Source organism: Schistocerca piceifrons, chromosome 3 (assembly GCF_021461385.2).
Source record: "Schistocerca piceifrons isolate TAMUIC-IGC-003096 chromosome 3, iqSchPice1.1, whole genome shotgun sequence".
Classification (NCBI taxonomy): Eukaryota; Metazoa; Arthropoda; class Insecta; order Orthoptera; family Acrididae; genus Schistocerca; species Schistocerca piceifrons.
Window position 1 is genome coordinate 165805994 of NC_060140.1, and position 20028 is coordinate 165826021.

The window sequence follows — 20028 nt, forward strand, 5'->3', positions numbered from 1 at the left end:
CGCTTTTCAAGATGTTGTAGGAATTCGTTTCTCCATCACGAACAGCTTCGTATACATAAAAGTGCGGACTAAAGAAGTTTCCACTGGTGTTGTCCACAAGCAAGAGTCCTTCGGAATCTAAGAACACCGTAACCATAACTTTTCCAGCAGAAGGTGTGGTTATGAATTTTTTTTCTTAGGTGAATTTGCATGATGCCACTCCATTGATTGCCTCTTCGTCTCTGGTGAAAAATGATGGAGCCATGTTCCATCACCTGTCACAGTTCTTCCAAAAATTCATCTCCACCATTCTCGTACTGTTCCAAAAGTTCGCTGCATACCGTTTTTCTTGCTTCTTTGTGAGCCACTGTCAACATCCTGGGAACCCACCTGGCACAAACCTTTTTAACGCCAACGCAAACATTTCGTTCCCCTATCCCAAAGTAGCGTGACAATTCGTTCACTGTGATGCGTCTGTCAGCAGTCACCAATTCGTTAACTCTCTGCACATTGTCTAGAGTGTGTGCAGTACAAGACCGTGCCCGCTTTCATCACGTAACCTGCTTGTACACCGACTAACTGCACTGCGATCGACAGCAGCATCTCCATACAGCTTTTTCAAGCTCTTGTGGATGTTTCCCACTGTCTCGTTTCCACAGCACAGGAATTCTATGACGGCACGTTGCATCTGACGAACGTCAATTGTAGCAGCCATCTTGAAGACGGCGCCACTCAGGGAAGAGGTTGAATTAAGTTTGAAAACAAGCGGGAAGGATGTGTCTACACACTGTAAAACATTCACACAAGGGTTGAAATTGAGTCAACCTGATGGCCACGTCAGAGCTGTTCTGGTTGATCACTCACGTTTCGGTCTCCGCATTCTGAGTGTTTTCTTATTTTTGAGGTGCCACAAGACATGGTTGTATCTGCCTTTCGACCTTATAACTGCATAGCAGGAAAATGTTAGACCTTTGGGGTCTATCACGCCTGATCAAACACGAATTGATGAAGCATGTAGCTTCTTATTTAATGTTTGGCAGCGTGTGGGTGATCATAATGTACGACGGTCAGTCGCGAACTAATGCGAGTTGTGGCCAGGAGAACCACATCCGGTCGGATTATCTCAGCAGACGCCTGTCCAGACGCTGGTAGCAGACGTCGCACCATCCCTCACACCTACGGCCCTCCCTCTCACCTAAACCGCTGCTTCGAAGGTGTCAGAAGCACCGCGCAGCTGCCTTCCGATCTGCCATCGTTGCCAGAAACTAACGGTGTGGTGAGTCTTCACATTTCCTCTTTGTCACCTCCAGTGGAAACGACGCCCTCGGTCGCATGTCAGAACCCATTGCGATGGTCATCGACTCTGCTTTCCTTCCGGTTGGGGCGGCGTCGGAAGACGGCAGCTCTCACTCCGATGCGTAGCAACACATTCAGAAGCAGAAGTCACTAAGTAAGCGCAGGAGATGCAGTCGCACCGATCTCATTCTTTCACCGCCTGATCTCTCTGTTGACATATCTGGAGGTCGCCGACATGCAGCGGCATCCTGATACTACCTCTGGACAACACACTGGTACTTCTTCTGTTTCTTGGGTAGACGATGTAGAGGGGGAATCAGAATAGCCTGTGAATACAGTGAGTGTCCTTGATCCGAAGGTTGTGTCTCCTGCTACCTCATCAGATTGACCGCCACAGCTTCGACAGTCTTGTGGGTTATGCACCGGCTGGGTGACACTAATAGGAGCACCAGAACAGATATATCGCCTTGCCACGGTCAGTGTCAATGTTACCTGTGGCCATATAAACTGGTGATGCTCCAACAGACACTTCGTGTGGTGGACTTAGACATGACCGTCTTACAAGAAGAGCATATCAGTGGTTTTCTTAACCTCTCTGGGTAATCCCCTTTCGTCTCCCATGCATCAGGTACTGGTAGCGGTGTCGTGATCCCCATCAGCGAAGGGTTACCTGTCAACGATGTCCAAAATCTTACAGATGCGAAGGACATGGCTCTCACACTGTTCGATGTCTCTATTGTTTACATCTACGCTCCTTCAGGGTTGGGGAGGCAAAGGAAGCGCTGGGTCTTCTTTGCGGAGGCGGTGTTAGTTGTTTTCGAGGGGTAGAGGGGGTGAGGGGGCAAGAAGCATTGGTGCAGGGTGGTTATTTTAATCCCACCATCCCCGCAGAGAGGAACTGACGTCAAATTTGCCTTGCGCAGAGCTTGCCACGATCGCAAACCATCTCCAGTTTGAGGATACATGGGAACACGTTCATGGCCACTTCTGTTTCACGCACAAAACCGCAAATTCTTCCAGTCGCCTTGATAGATTTTATATCTTGCACTCGCTGGTGGGAGGAATCTGACTGGCTGACATTTGGCCTGTCGTTTATTCTGACCACGTGACGTATGTCTGCGCAGCCACAACCGATTACTGCTAGAGCGTGTCACATGGAAGGGGTGTCTGGAAGTTGAATGTGACCCTACTGTCGCCTCCCGACTGTCGTGAGCTTATCGAGGGACTTGGTACACATGTCACCGACATCGTAGCTCCTGCCCATTTACTTTGTCGCGGTGGCAGTCCAGTGTAAAACTTTTTCTCCGCCGGTCTATGATGACGTGTGGTGTGGCAGAGACTCGGCAGCCTACAGGAGACGAACTTTTATTCCCATATGTTGAGGGGCTGCTCGGCAGCGCCTTTTCCGCCTTAATGACAGCGAACCGCACCAAAGCACAGATCACCGCCATTACGTGCCAGTATCTTGATGAGACGATGGTACGACTCAACACTTATGAACATATGGCTTTGGAACCTCTGGGTCATTTAATGTAAACGAGGAATCATTATCAAAAAATTAATTATTCTGTGGGAATATTTTCCCGTGTTACATATGCAGTTTGAGCATTTAATTTTGTTGGCAAGATTTATTTTTCCCTCCCAAACCTATTGTTTACGTGTGGCAGCCATTGTTTTGAAGGCTGTATTGTTGAGTTTGTTCATGCAGAAGATTTGGTCAATTTCAACGAAAGAAAAAATCATGAAATTTGTATTAATTCTTTATGGTTTGTATATCACTTTAAAGTGCATAACTTCTTATTCTTTTTGGTCTATATTCAGAAGCAAACAATTTTCGCATGATAAATACAAAAACATTTATATAACCTAACCCAAAAGTGTAACATGAGTTACCAAATGCCAATTTTTTTATGATTTTCACAAAATACATTAAAGTGTAGAAACTTATATGCCATGCTGTCCTTCACATAAGTGTACCTTATAATTGGGTGTCTCAAATAAATTTCCTCCTGCAAGCCTTCTCCTGGCATAGGATATTTAATTCATGTTACTTGAGCTACCTTTATTTATGTAACATGAGTTACCATAATTTTTGTAGGATTAATCATAATTTTGAGCTGTCACATTGTTTCTGAATTACATAAAACACAGCTAAAAATATATATCAACACATTTAATGTATATTTATCTCCATATGCGACATAAAATCCCATAGGGAATAGCTATTTCTACTTTACAACAATTTGCAATTTTTGCAGAATGCCTTTAATTGCAGCTGAAAAGACGAGAAGAAGAAGAAGAAGAAGAAGAAGAAGAAGAAGAAGGCAGAAATTGAAAGGTGAAGGCAGATATGAAGAGTATAAAATCAAACACAAGAAAACTATGAAAAAATTGAGGAAAAGGAAGCAGAAACAGGAAAAATGTGTGAGTAAAAGAGAACAACAAAGGAGTGCTTCAGACAGGAAACGGAATGTTAGAGAAAGAGTTGTCAAGTGCAGGAAGCGGCTAAAGGAAGCATCTTCAGCTACACTAAGTAGTTCTGCCTCTCCACCATATAAAAATAGGTCTTCATTGGAAAAAGCCATATCGAAAGAGAAACGTGTACCTCCAGCATCACCCACAAACAAAAATGTGTCATTAGAAGATTGTATCATACATTTGTTGAACCTTTAGAACTAGAAAGAATCTCTAAACAAAAAATTAGTGATGAAATAATTACTGCAGTGAGCAAATTCTATGAAATGACTGACATTAGCCGACAAGTCCCTGGACGCAAAGACGTTGTGACTGCAAAAGATGAGAAAGGTAAGAGTAATTTGCAAGTACGACACTTGATGTTTCCTTTGAAAGAAACCCATGCAATGTTTTGTGAAGAAAATGGCAAAGTGAGTGGTAAAAGTAAATTCGCAGAATTAAGATCCAAACATGTCATGTTTGCCATAAACTTCCACACAACGAGTGTCTCTGCAGATATCACGAGAATCTCATCTGCGCTATTAACTCTCTTCATAGCATAGTATCTCAAATACCTAAGTGCACCAGTAACTGGCCAGAATTTTTTGTATGTGCAGAGCCTACAGCCGATTGTTGGTTGGGAAAGTGCAGGAAATTTAAAGATTTATTGGCAGCTAAACTTCTTGATTTACTGGTGTACATGAGTACGGCGTGAAGTGGCATGTGTGGCAGGAGAGTGTTGGCAGAATTTTGAAATTAGAGGAAGAAGGTACATTACAGAATCTTATTGATCATATTCTTACCATGGGATCTAAATTCTTAGGCCACTGCTACTTTAAGAGAGAACAATCAAAGAACTATCAGAGTGATAAGGAATCAATGCCTCCTACGATGCTAACTGCCACGATGCAAATCGATTTTTCTGAAAATTTTACATGTGTAAGCCAAGATGAAAATCAAATTGCACATTGGCAGCAGAATCAAATTAGTATTTTCACTGCCATGATATGGCATTCAGGTATTTCTCACCCCTACGCGTTGGTAGCTGGTAATCTGGATCACACAAAAAACACTGTCATTCCTTATGTTGGTAGACTTCTTGAAGAACTACCAAAACACATTAGGTAAGTTACGATCTGGTCAGATGGTCCTGCTTCCCAGTTTAAAAACAGATACATTGCAGGGGCTATAAAAGTTCTAAGTAAGAGTCATGCCAAAACAATTATATGGAAGTACTTTTCAACTTCTCATGGGAAGGGACCAGTGCATGGAATTGGTGGGGCTGTCGACGCCGAGTTTGTTCTCGTGCGAAAATCAGGAAATCTGTTGTAAATAATGCAACAGATTTTGTAAAAGTGTTGTTTAATTCTTCTTCTAATCTGACAATAGTTCTTATGGATGAAGACGACTTGAGCCAAAGAAGCTAAAACTACATCTCTCGGCGTTAATAGAGAACTGCAAGCCGTTCTTGAACATTTCTAAAATTCATCATTTGGAACTCTATAATTATGAAGTTGTGGGACACCACTTTATCAGCTGCAGAGGAAAACACTAACAGAAAAGAAAAAAATCACAAAATATACAAGTAGATGACTGCGTGGTGGCAAAATATGACAATTCATATTTTCCTGGTAATGTTACTAAAATACAAAATGGCGAGTTTAAAGTTGATGTTATGATGAAAGAGGGGAAGTTTTAGAAGTGGCCTGAAATTAAAGATGAGATATACTACACTAAAGACAAGATTGTCAGAAAAGTGAACCCTCCAAGTGTTGTAAATTACCGTCGTTTTTCAAGTTTGACTGTGAGCTGTGACAGTGTAACGTGAGTTACCGTATGTTGTAACGTGAGTTATGTGTTCATTATGGTTTAATATTTATTTTATAAAGTATTAAATGTTTGGAACTTTGTTAAAATACTTATAAGATCTTCTGGTATTGTGCATAAAACTTACAAGAAATGTTCACGTAACACAGAGCAGACTTGTATTTTATGCAGGAGCCGTTTCTTCGAAATGTAACGTGATTTACCAACAATAATTACAGGATTTGGTTTTATAAATATAGTAATGTAATAATTATTGTGATATAGGTTTATAGAGCATTCTGTATAAAGTATATTTTGAGGTATACAAAATATTTAGTAGAAATATTTCCTTCTGTTAATTGTCCAAAACGTATAATATAAACATCACTTAGTAACGTGAGTTACCAGGGAATGATCCTCTGCTGTCTAGCAGACAGGCAACGACGGCCCCAGTACCTAATTCGATGCATCACTGACGATGAAGGCGGGCAACACGACATCCAGTGTGGCACTGGACGCGCTATTCACTCTTATTAGGTTGTACGCTAACCATCCCATTCACTGGCTGTCATAGAAAAAGTTTCCCAACTTACATTTGGTATGATACTGGGGGACACGGCAATGGCTTTAGAGGCAGCAGTAACAGAAGGCAAAGTCGTCGATGTTATCCAAGTGGGAGCTGCTGACAAATCACCTACGCCTGACGACATCCCCCTCTAATCTGATTGTGCCTTCTGACACCTCCTAGCGCCCACGTGGACTGTTATCTGTGGAGAACTGGTGTCCCATTCGGTGAGGGTCTCTGATGCTTTACTAGAGGCCCCCAATGTCCCTATTCACAAACACTACGGAGATCTTTTGATGGCTTTCTAGTGAGCCTCATTGTCCCCATTCATAAGCCCTAGGAGGGTCCACACGTCAGAGACTATCGCCCCTTGACCATGGTAAATAGCGACTTGAACGTCTTCACACGCCTTTTTGGCAGCACGACTTACAACTTAAAAAGACAGCCTCTTATGTTCTGTCCTGTGATCAGGTGTCACTAGGCGTGTCAAATATGCTTTGTTTTCTCCTTTTCACAGAAGTCGACACCTTTGCGACGAATTTGTAGATTATTGGAAAAAAGTAGGTGAATAAAATGTTGTATTCCACATCCTTGTGCTACAAAGCCATTGCGTATTAATTACACGTTCGGTAAGCATTTACTATACGACATATAAGAATCCAAACTCTACATTTTTTTCATGCCACAATTTTCGTGCCCAACTTTGATTCAAATTATGTAGCATTATTAGCCGACTTTGGACAATAAGATAGAATTTTCCTGCCAGTTAATCACCTTAGAATTTCTAGCGAGCCCAGTTTTGGAAGTTTTATAGAACACAGATTTTTCAAAATCGGGTAAAATTATACCGCATTTTTTACCCTTTCACAAAATCTTCCACCTTGCACTAAATTTACGCTGTTTTATAGAGTTGACATAAATCATACATTGCATTTGTGAATCCTGAGTTATTAGGTTACTTACTACGTACAAAGTTTCACGTTCGTCATACCTTTAGTCTCTGAGATGATGTGAGGCAAACATTGACATTCTTTCAACAGCTGACATTTATGACGGTTTGCCCAAAAGATTCTAGCTTATAGGTTTCTTGTAAAATTCTTTTCGTTATTATTCTATGTTGTACAAAGTGGCCAAATTTCATTTCTTTCAACGAATTATTTTCCGCAATGTAACAGCCAAATTTACCAGAGAAGCACTTTCGATATGCGCCAAGTCGCACGTGGAGTCAAACAAATGACTATATCTCGGTCAATACTGCTTCGACGAACGCTTAACTTAACCAAAAGTCCATTGGGGACGTGTGCGAAAGTTCATATCAAATTTTATCGAAATTCGTGATGGTCGAGCAGGAAAATTTTCTGAAATTATGCGATTTTATATGGAATGACCCTCAACCACTTTTTATGAGGAAGAGTTCCAGGTGATATAATTCATTCGGGTTTATGTTGGACATCTACTGAGGGGTGAAGGATGGCCGGCATTATTTCACTTAATAGTGATGCCGCCATGTCACTGAGTGACTTGTTCCAATGTTTGTACGATTTAAAAATGTACAGTGCTTCTTTTATTGTACGCATCTATAAGACTTAAACTGCCATTGTCTGTTTACGAAGTCATTGTTTCAAACTTAACTTTAAATATGTGTCCACGACTAAGTAACTAACCGTTGGTGGAGGAAATTCTTTTGGCCACATCTTGCGGAAGTGGCAGTCAGGACCTGCGCCATGTAATTTATTGTATGTTACGTAGACGTTCACCAAACCTGGTGTCTATATTTCGTCATGAATCCTTAAGTTGTATTTACGTATACTCGCTCGTATATTAGTGAGTATTATTCTGTGATTTATATAAATTTGTGCAGTATATTACACCTGAATTCTATCCCGTTGCCCTTCATATTGCTTCTCTCCTTAATTTGGTGTTGTGTGAGAGCTTCTAATCCACGAGTAATGTTGGTTATCCTAGACTTATTTTTGTTAAGTTTCGCGTCTGATGCTGTTTCATACTTGTTTATCATTTGTAATGCTTCTTCTAGATCGCTGTCATCCGTTGCCAGAAACCCCACTCATCGGCACACGCCTTGCGTTATGTCCGCTGAATACCTGTTAATAATCCTTGGCGATTATTGTTGTTGTAGTTCAGTCCTGAGACTGGTTTGAAGCAGCTCTCCATGCTACTCTATCCTCTGCAAGCTTCTTCATCTCCCAGCACCTACTTCAACATACACCCTTCTGAATCTGCTTACTGTATTCATCTCTTGGTCTCCCTCTACGATTTTAATCCTCCACGCTGCCCTCCAAAACTAAATTGGTGATCCCTCGATGTCTCAGAACATGTCCTACCAACCGATCCCTTCTTCTAGTCAAGTTGTGCCACATGCCCCTCTTCTCCCCAATTCTATTCAATACCCCCTCATTAATTATGTGATCTACCCATCTAATCTTCAGCATTCTTCTTTAGCACCACATTTCGAAAGCTTCTATTCTCTTCTTGTCTAAACTATTTATCGTCCACGTTTCACTTCCGTACATGGCTACACTCCATACGATATACTTTCAGAAACGACTTCCTGACATTTAAATCTATACTCGATGTTAAAAATTTTTCCTTCTTCAGAAACGCTTTCCTTGCCATTGCCAGTTTACATTTTATATCCTCTCTACTTCGACCATCGTCAGTTATTTTGCTCCCCAAATAGCAAAACTCCTTTACTGCTTTAAGTGTCTCATTTCCTAATCTAATTCCCTCAGCATCACCCGACCTAATTCGACTACATTCCATTATCCTCGTTTTACTTTTGTTGATGTTCATCTTATACCCTCCGTTCAAGACTCTGTCCATTCCGTTCAGCTGCTCTTCCAAGTCCTTTCCTGTCTCTGACAGAATTATAATGTCATCGGCGAACCTCAAAGTTTTTTATTTCTTCTCCATGGATTTTAATACCTACTCCGAACTTTTCTTTTGTTTCCTTTATTGGTTGCCCAATATACAGATTGAATAACATCGGGGATAGGCTACAACCCTGTCTCACTCCCTTCCCAACCACTGCTTCCCTTTCATACCCCTCGACTCTTATAACTGCCATCTGGTTTCTGTACAAATTGTAAATAGCCTTTCGCTCTCTGTATTTTACCCCTGCCACCTTCAGAATTTGAAAGAGAGTATTCCTATAAACATTGTCAAAAGCTTTCTCCAAGTCTACAAATGCTAGAAACGTAGGTTTGCCTTTCCTTAATCTTTCTTCTAAGATAAGTCGTAGGGTCAGTATTGCCTCACGTGTTCCAACATTTCTACAGAATCCAAACTGATCTTCCCCAAGGTTGGCTTCTATCAGTTTTAAAGAATTCTCGTTAGTATTTTGCAGCTGTGACATATTAAACTGATAGTTCTGTTATTTTCACATCTGTCAACACCTGCTTTCTTTGTGATTGGAATTGATATATTCTTCTTGAAGTCTGAGGGTATTTCGCCTGTCTCATACATCTTCCTCACCAGATTATTAATTAGGCTAAAATGGAGAGGTTCGATGCAATTGTCAAGTGTGTCACGGACATCGGTCGTCCTAGCCTTACTGATCTACTGATTTTGGTTGGACCAATGAGTTGAAAATTTACGACAATGTGGCGTTTTTGAGGATTTTCTGGATTACGTCAGTTACAGTTCGTGGAAAGTTCATAGTTCGAATAGTGCGGAAGTGGTAGAGTGGTTTACTGTTCTGAAAGATTTTTCGAAATGCAGCGATATCAGCACGAATTTTATTTTACAATTTTTTGCGGCCGATATGATATCCCTGTAGTCACATACTGTGTGATGGATGGTTCTGTCTGTCCTCACGCTCGACTGATATAGTTCTTCAGCAGGTTACCTTCCATTCGCAAAGCGGTTGCACTCAGCGACTGTTACATTGACTTGTAAATTAAGATTGCAGCAATCAGTCGTCCTTCCAATTTTTTTTATTTTTTACTATGCAGATCTAGATGTCGGATAGAAGCTAGCCATTCTCAATGCTAAGAATACAAGAAGTACATAGTCAGATGATGTCATAAAAAGTTATAAGTAATGACTTAAATCATATGGTTTGTATATTACATACCACTATTGTTTTCACTCAAAGTATGTCGATTTCAAGGGATAATGAGGTTAGTACCCTCTATATCTATAGAGGAATAGTCAAACGGCACCAACCATGCATCTGACTGGCATTTGGCGTCATCTATGAACTATTTAATAAATATGATGAACAATATACTTATTATCAGAATGATAATATACTTATTATGTTTTAATAAAGGGAGATATAATATAAAGAAAAAGTATTTGAGAAATATTTAAGTCAAACAACTAACAGGTGTATACACGACGTGTCTTCTTGTCTCTTACAAATTTTTAAAAAATTTAAAAAGTTTTACCCAGCTGACGTAATTTAGACGTTGTAATAATGATAACGGACTCACAAGGAGTGAACATGGAAATTCTATTACTTGCGGGCAAATATGAAATAAGTCGGACTACAATGTAAAGAATTTTACTTATGTTTCATTTTATGTAATTCTCATGTAAATTTGAAGTGGTTTACTTCTCTTGGATTTTATGTACGTAGTTCATGTAGATGGAGCCATGTAAGCAACCGATGTGTTCTCCATACAGCCTGCCTTCCGCAAACAGTAGTATTCAATGAACGGTGGGTGAAGTCCGACCAACAGGGACTTACATGCTTTGAGCGAAAATAATAGTGGTATGTAATACACAAACCGTATGAGTTAAGCTACTACTTGTAACTTTTCATGATATCATCTGACTATGTACTTCTTGTATTCTTAGCATCGAGAATGGCTTGCTTCTAGCCGAAATCTAGATCTGCATAATTAAAAAAAATTAAAAAGGACGACTGATTGCTGCAGTCTATAGTTTACAAGTGATATAGTTCTGTAATGGTGCTCATTACTGATGCTAGTCTTTCATTTATAACTCTTGCAAATATTTCATAGTCACAGTACAGAAGTGTTATGGTCTTAACTTTGCCATTGTTTTGCCTGCCGGATGTTTCGGATTTAAAATTATTGTTCTTTCCTGGAAGTCATTTAGGATGTCATTTTCAATGTTCATTAATTCATACCAGACGCACATTAGCCTCTATGTCATTTGTCTTCTAAATGTTTTGTATGGCGCTGCCAGGATACCGTTCGATGCTAGCGGCTCATATTTCAGGCTTTCTTTTTATACTGTCCACTACTTCTTCCAATATCTACGTTAAGAGGGTGTTGGCTTCTCGCGGATCGAATCTTCTAGTCAGTTCAGATACGAGTTCATTTTGCTGCATTATGTAAGGTTTTTATTATCAAATAACTATTTAAAGTGTTTATGCATTTCTTGTGTTATATCATGTTGCTTTGTCAATGACCTTCCCTCGATAGTCTCATCTCGTTTATTAATTTTCTGTTCTTACTTTTGCTTTGTCCGCAGCTCGTGGTCTAGTGGTTAGCGTTGCTGCCTCTGGAGCACGGGGCCATGGGTTCGATTCCCGGCAGGGTTTGTGCTTTTTCTCTGCCCGGGGACAGAGTGTTCGTGTTGTCCTCACCATTTCATCACCATCATCATCATTCGTGACAGTGCTTAAATTCGACTATGTAAAAATTGGAGTGTGTAAAAAACTAAGACTAAGTACGGGCGCTGATGATTCCGCAGATGAGCGCCCCACAAACCAAACCATCAGCATCTTCTCAATCTTACTTTCGTGTATCGCATGATATAGTGAATTTTGTTCTTCTGGAACTGCATTTCGAAGCCGGGTTCTGATTTTTCCGCCTTCGAATTGTTGTCGTTTTAATGTGAAGACCTTGGCTAGAATTCATTTGATTTTCAAGTACTTGTTAATTACTGACATGTCAAGTTTGCATTGTCTCTTACGCACTGAAAATAAAAAATTACTGTCCGGTCTTGCCAAATACTTTTCTCTCATGAAGAATTTTATTGTCTATTTACTTATCGCTGGTTTCACACATTTCAACAACCATGTGACTGCCGAACTGAATGAGGAGAACTTTTTCGGGTTTAAGTCTTTAAGTATGTTCTCGATTCATGAGCAGTTACTAAAATGTGACGTCTGATCTTAGACGAGGGCACACAATTATGGTCAGCGCCAAAAATTGTTTGTTCGTGACAAGAGGCTACGAGAGGGACTATTTGTCTTAAAGAGTTCAGTTCTTCGTCTCCTATTGCCTGAGTTGCTATTTATCTCCAGTCTTTTCCTGGGGGCTCAACTGATCATTCCCATATTGATTTTATTTACTATTCAATGATCACTATCATTTATCTCATTAACTTTGGTCTCCATATTACACCGATAAAAATTGCTTGCTTTCAACCGACCTTTCGATGTATAGCATTAAAAATACGATTTTTGGCACCAACGTATTTACCACGAAAAGCATCCTCTAAAAACGATAAAAATAAGTGATCCTCATGTCATACCTTAGACTTATAACTAAAACTTTCAGAGACAGGCGAAACCACACATGGTTCAAATGGCTCTGAGCACTATGGGACTTAATTTCTGAGGTCATCAGTCCCGTAGAACTACTTAAACATAACTAACCTAAGGACGTCACACACATCCATACCCAAGGCACGATTCGAACCTACGACAGTAGCGGTCGTGCGGTTCCAGACTGAAGCGCCTAGAACCGCTCGGCCACATCGGCCTGCGGAAGCACATATGGATCAGTAGACAATCTGCAGCTTTTTCCAAGAATTTTCGCAGTATACGGTAATAATGTTATTCAAATTAAATATCTATAAATATTTACTGTCCCTGATGGTACGCAAATGCTTTCATAGATTGAAAGTAAGTGCCCGTAACTGACAACACATTGACAGGTAAGTTGATTTTTTGTGCTGACGTAAATATAAAGAGAAGCGAAATTTAATGTTTTCTTTTATAGATGGCAAAGCTTAGCTAACATTTTCCCTCATTCTGTAACGGCCTTGTCAAAGAGGGCGTAGGAATGAACAGGCGTTCAGGACAATCTCTTGTCCTACAGGTGGGAAACTTCACCTAAAGGCGGAAGAATCAGCAACGATCAACGGCATGAGGATTCAGAAGACAATGGAAACCACTTCTTTAAAGACACGTAATTTGTATCCACAGGACTTGTGGCCTGTGATTGTAAAATTGTCATGATGATCTCTCCATTGGCAATAATTTCTGAAGTAGTACCCCTTTCGAATATCCGGGAGGGGAGGTTACCATGAGGAAAAGATTGTATAACAAATGAAAGGATAACTTTCTGCGTCTCGGGACGTGGAATGTCAGAAGCTTGAATGTGGTAGAGAAGCTAGAAAATCTGAAAAGGGAAATGCAAGTGCTCAATCTAAATATAGTAGGGGTCAGTGAATGGAAATGAAAAGCAGACAAAGATTTCTGGTCGGATGAGTATAGGGTAAATCAGCTGCAGCAGCAAATGGTATAACGGGAGTAGGATTCGTTATGAATAGGAACGTAGGGCAGGAAGTATGTTACTGTGAACAGTTCAGTGATAGGCTTGTTCTTGTCAGAATCGATAACAAACCAACAACGACAACGATAGTTCAGGTATACATGGTGACATCGCAAACTGAAAAGAGATATAGAAAGTACAGGAAGACGTTCAAAAGGTAATACACTATGTAAAGGGAGATGAAAGTCTAATAGTCATGGGGAACTTGAATGCAGTGTAGGAGAAGGAGCAGAAGAAATGTTTACAGGAGAATGTGAATTTGGAACAAGGAAAGAGAGAGAAGAAAGATTGAATTCTGTAATAAATTTCAGCTAGTAATAGCGAATAATCTGTTCAAGAATCATAAGAGGAGCAGGTACTCTTGTAAAACGCCGGGTGATACTGAAAGATTTCAGTTACATTACATCATGGTCAGACGGAGATTCTGAAAAGATATAATGGATTGAAAGGTGTACCCAGGGGCAGATATAGAGTCAGATAGAAATGTAGTAGTGATGAAGAGTAGGCTGAAATTTAAGAGATTAGTCAGAAAGAGTCAATGTTCAAAGAAGTGCGATACAGAAATGGTAAGGAATGAAGAGATATGCTCGAAGTTCTCTAAGGGTGTAGACAGAAGGAATGGCTCAGTAGGCAGTACAGTTGAAGAGGAATAATCATGACTGTATTGGGCAATCACAGAAATTCGAAAGAGAAAAATTGGCACAAAGAAGGAAACTGGGAAAAACGATGGATAACAGAAGAAATACTTTAGCTGATCGATGGAAGGGGGAAGTACAGAAACGTTACGGGAAACTCAGGAATTCATAAATACAAGTCGCTGAGGAATGAAATAAATAGGAAGTGCAGAGAAGCTGAGACGAAATGGCTGCATGAAAAATATGAAGAAATCAAAAAAGAAATGATTGTCGGAGGAATTGACTCAGCATATAGGAAAGTCGAAGCGATTTTCGGTGTAGTACAGAATCGTTCCAGGAAAGCAGGAATTCATAAATATAAGTCGCTGAGGATTGAAATAAGTAGGAAGTGCAGAGAAACTAAGACGAAATGGTTGCATGAAAAATATGAAGAAATCGAAGAAAAACTGATTGTCGGAGGAATTGACTCAACATAAAGGAAAGTCGAAACGAATTAAAAGGAAGGGTGGCATAGCTAAGAGTACAGTGGAAATTCCACTGTTACATGCAAAGGAGAGAGAGGTTAGGTGTAAAGAGTACATTGAAGGCTTCTATGAAGGGGAATGTGTGTCTGATGTGATAGAAGAAGAAATAGGAGTCGAGTAAGAAGATATGGGGAAACCAGTAATCGAATCAGAATTTAAAAGAGCTTTGGTGGAGAGATAGTCAACATACCGTCAGAATTTCTAAAATCAATGACAGAAGTGCAACAAAACAACTATTCGCTTTGGTGTATAGAATGATTGAGTTTGCCGACATAGCATCTGATATTTCGAAAATATCTTCCGCACAATTTCAAAGACGGCAAGAGCTGACAGGTGCAAGAATTATCGCAAAATCTGCTTAACAGCTCATGCATCCAGGTTGCTGACAAGAATAATATACAGAAGAATGGAAAAGAAAATTGAGGATGTGTTAGACGACGATCACTTTGGTTTTAGGGAAGATTAAGGCACCAGAGAGACAATTCTGACGTTGCGGTTGATAATGGAAGCAAGACTATAGAAAAATCAATACAAGCTCATAGGATCTGTCGACCTGGAAAAAGCGTTCGACAATGTGAAATGGTGCAAGATGTTCAGAATTATGAGAAAAATAGTGGGAAACTGTAGGGAGAGACGGATAATGTACAATCTGTACAAGGGCCAAGAGAAAATAATAACAGTGGACTTCAAAGAACGAAGCTCTCGGTTAAAACAGGTTGTTCAATCTGTATGTCGAGGAAGAAATGATGGAAATAAAAGAAAGTTTCAGGACTGGCATTAAAATTCTACGTGAAAGGGTGTCAACGATGCGATTCATTGATGACATTGCTATCTTGTGAAAGTGATGAAGAATTACTGGATCTGCTGAATGGCTGATTGGAATGGATAGTCTAACGAGTACATAATAAGGACTGAGAATAAATCGACTAAAGTGATGAGAAGTAGCTGAAATGAGAACAAAGAGAAACTTGACATCAGGATTGATGGTAAAGAAGTAAATGAAGTTAAGAATTCTGCTTCCTAGGCAGTAAAATAACCAATGATGGAAGGAGCAAGGAGGATATCGAAAGCAGACTAGCACTGGCAAAAAGGGAATTCCTGACCAAGAGATGTCGACTAGTATCAAACATAAATTTGGGGAAGAAATTTCTGAAAATGTATGTTTGGAGCACAGCACCGTATGGTAGTGAAACATGAACTGTGGGAAAACCGGAGCAGAAGAGAATCGCAGCGTTATAGATGCGGTGCTACAGACGAATGGCCGGCCGCGGTGGTGTAGCGGTTCTAGGCGCTCAGTCCGGAGCCGCGTGACTGCTACGGTCACAGGTTCGAATCCTGCCTCGGGCATGGATGTGTGTGATGTCCTTAGGTTAGTTAGGTTTAAGTAGTTCTAAGTTCTAGGGGACGTATGACCTCAGCAGTTGAGTCCCATAGTGCTCAGAGCCATTTGAACCATACAGACGAATGTTGAAAATTAGGTGGACTGATAAGATATGGAATGAGGAGGTTCTGCGCAGAATTGGAAAGGAAAGGAATATGTGGAAAACACTGACAAGAAGGACAAGAAGAAGGGTCAGGATGATAGGACGTCTGTTAAGACATCAATGGATGACTTTTATGGGACTAGAGGGAGCTGTAGAGGGCGAAGACTGTAAGGGAAGACAGCTAGTGGAACACATCTAGCAAATAACTGAAGACGTGAGTTGCCATTTCTACTCAGAGATGAAGAGGTTGGCACAGGAGAAGAATACGCGGCGGCCCCAGCAAGGCAGTCTGAATACTGATGACTCAAGAAAAAAATGCCTAAATTGTTTACAGTCGACTATAAGGCACTGCTGGAATCGGCATTTGAGAGATAGATCAACAGATGAACATATATTGGATGATATGCCGTTGAATGCTATGGAGATTCTGTGGCGTATACTGAGGGCGCTGTGGCTGGGAAGTGTGGTCCATCTGTCAACTCGAATTTTGGCGGAACCGAAAAAGTCTTCGTCTGCCTTCAATAGCTCACCTGAAGATTGGCTAGCGTCGTAGTCACGACAGCTTCTTAATGTGCTCAGTCATTTGCAGTCTTCGTCCTTGTCCTCTGCGTGACCTTGAGCTGCCTGTTCCCTCTAATTACCTAGTAATTCGTGCAAGTGGCTAGCACGACAGACAGCGTCCATCAGGATAGACTTCCTTTTACTGCCATACCGTTTCGAAAGCATTCCTTTGACATTGGCCGCATAAAAGCAGCATGTGTAACTTCTCGTAGTAGGTGTACAAATCTGCATGCAGGGAATATTGAAGCAGAAATGACGTGGCGATAGATGAAATAGTTCCTGCAAGTTCTGCAGTGCAGCCAAGTAAACAGTGGAACGGCTTGATAAGATAACGTGTTCTGTCAAGGGTATATTTACAACGCAATAGCCGGTTCTGCCCGCATTGCCTTTCACTTCAGAATACTTCCCGGATTCTTTTGCGAAAAGTTTAAACTGCAATATTAACAAGCTCTGTAGCACTGTAATTGTTTTTCCAAGAGCTACTAAATGCAGTTCCGAAAAATATACGGTTCCACTGAAAAGAAACCATACTTGTTTCAGTATCTCAGTTGATACAAGAGTTCGGAGCTTTATCCCTACAAAACATTACGTGCCCCTCAGCATACTATCTATTGCGGTAAACTCTGTTTCGCTATCTCGGATCTTTCAGGAAATAAAAGGTTTAATACATCTTACGAGACTCACCCTGCAAGATCTCAGTTGCAATCTTCGTCCTTGTCCTCTCTATGACGTTGAAGCTACCTGTTCGCACTAGTGACCACGTAATTCATGCAAGTGCCTAGCGCGACATGTCTGTACTGCCGTACCGTTTCGACAGCATCCCTTTGTCATTCCCAAAAATAAAATTAAATTGGAAATAGAGATGCCTGAAGATGTTTCTGATTTTGACATTTCGTCCTGATGGTTTCCTACGACAGTAGTCTTCTTTCTAGCCAGTATGATTGCTATGAGTTTTTCAGTATGGCATGTGGACTCATGTGGATGTGGTAATACATCAATGCGTCCTTCATATGACTGCAGTTCTATCTAAGCTCCTTCTTTTAAAAGAAAATATTTTATTTTTAAGCACTGTGCTTCGAAATACAAAATAGGGACATTCCGAGAATAATGCCTTCCATTTTATTTCCATAGAATCTACGACATATATGAAAAACACAATAATGAAATTAAGCTGAACAATTTTTCAACTTCAAAAGTGGTTCAAATCGCTCTGAGCACTATGGGACTTAACTGCTGAGGTCATCAGTCCCCTAGAACTTAGAACTACTAAAACCTAGTTAACCTAAGGATATCACACACATGCATGCCCGAGGTAGGATTCGAACCTGCGACCGTAGCAGTGGCGCGGTTCCCGCCTAGAACCGCTCGGCCATCGCGGCCGGCTTTTCAGCTTCCTACTTTCATTTTCCACATAATCACAACTATTCGTTACGCATTTTTGTCAATGATGAACTAAAGTCATACGTACTACGCTCTATAGAACCCTGAATCAGCTGAGTATATCCGTCGTCTCACAGCATTGACGACAGCGTCTGAGTCTGAGAAATGTTGGCCAGGTAATGACTGTCTTTCGGATTCCGGCTCATAGTGTGATACCACGTCTCATTTTCGGTATTGACGGCATAAATAAGCATCGATGTCGTCTAGCAGGGCCGACAAGTTTCCTTGTGTAATCATATGCTAGACCCATCTCGCTCACACTTTTGGATGAATAATGTTGTGGGACACATCGTCTACAGCATCACATCTGCAATTTAGCTGTGCACGCAATTCCTTGATACTAATCGACGCGACTGGCACAGGTAAATCAGTAAAATACGTTTATTATGAGGGATGTCAGATAGTAAGACTCAACGGGTATGGCTTATCGTATACATCCTTCTCATCACTACTGAAACACAGTATCCACCATCTCACCTTACTCTCGTGTAATTTATCGCCTCCATACATCTATAGCATGTACCAATGAGTTTAAATAGTTGCAATATGTTCAGAGATAGGGAAATCACTGAGAGATCTCTGTTCCATTCCAATTTAGATGTCATACATCGTTCTGGAAAAGGTCAATTCTGCTGCTATCTTTCACAGGCCAACGAACCTACAGGACCTTAAGGAGAAATTCTAAATGTGTAATACAGCAATATAACCTGTACGGGACACTCAAACTCAACACAAAGAAATAGGGGGCGTTAGTTTCGCAGCGAGCACCATGTTTTATTATATAGGCACCATCGACCATTCAGTGAGTGCGCTCCAGCAATTAGAAGCATTATATGGTTTCTGCGATGTACCACTGAGAACTCTTATGTTTCGGCATACATGCAAATACGTATCGGCCACTGACATTAGATGACACCACAAATTTCAACTCATCTTCCTTACAACAGTGTACTCACTATTTAGGCAGAGAACTCAGAAGTGAATTTTAGTTAAAGGAGGAACAGTCATAGTAAAAGAGATATGCTCAACCTGCATGTAATGTCGTAATATATTCAAACACAATTTTTAAACCATGATAACCATTTCGAGTCTTTTACAGGCGGCAGTCACTTGATCTCCCAGAAGAACGAAATAACTTATGCCGACTCTGTGCCGATTTACACTAAATATAGATCATTACAAGAAATACAAACAGGTGGGGTGAATTCTGTTAATTTCACAGTTACATACTTCGCTCAGTATTACCTATAATCTCTGACTACTCGTCTATAATCTCCCTTAGCTACTCATCTGTGGTATGGAGACTTACTCTGCAAAAAGATAACTCAGTTAGAATTTACGTGACCTGCAACGAATATCTTTGAGAATCCTCTGTAACACGGGTGTTTTTAAGGGGATGCAAGTATGCAAGTAAAGCACTGATTGCTATAAAATAACGTAAGACGAAACATGAATGATCAGCCCACTTCCAGTAGACAACGAAGTTAGTTGGAGCTGAACATCATCAATTCTGTTACAAAAGAAGACACATTTTACGTCAGAAGAGCGTCGTCTAACTATGTCAGTTATTAATTGCACAAATAAAACATGCTCTGTCGTAGAAGTCCACAGAGTAGCGTACATCTCAATAGAGAAGTTGCTTGCAATCCACTAAGTTGATATTTTCAGGCTAATAGATTGCAGTGTGCGACGCATGGGAACGTAAATGACTACAACAAAGGATTGCACTAACCTTTGCTACCACGCTTCGGCTGATACAGATTATTCTCATTCCTTTTCTTTTTTATG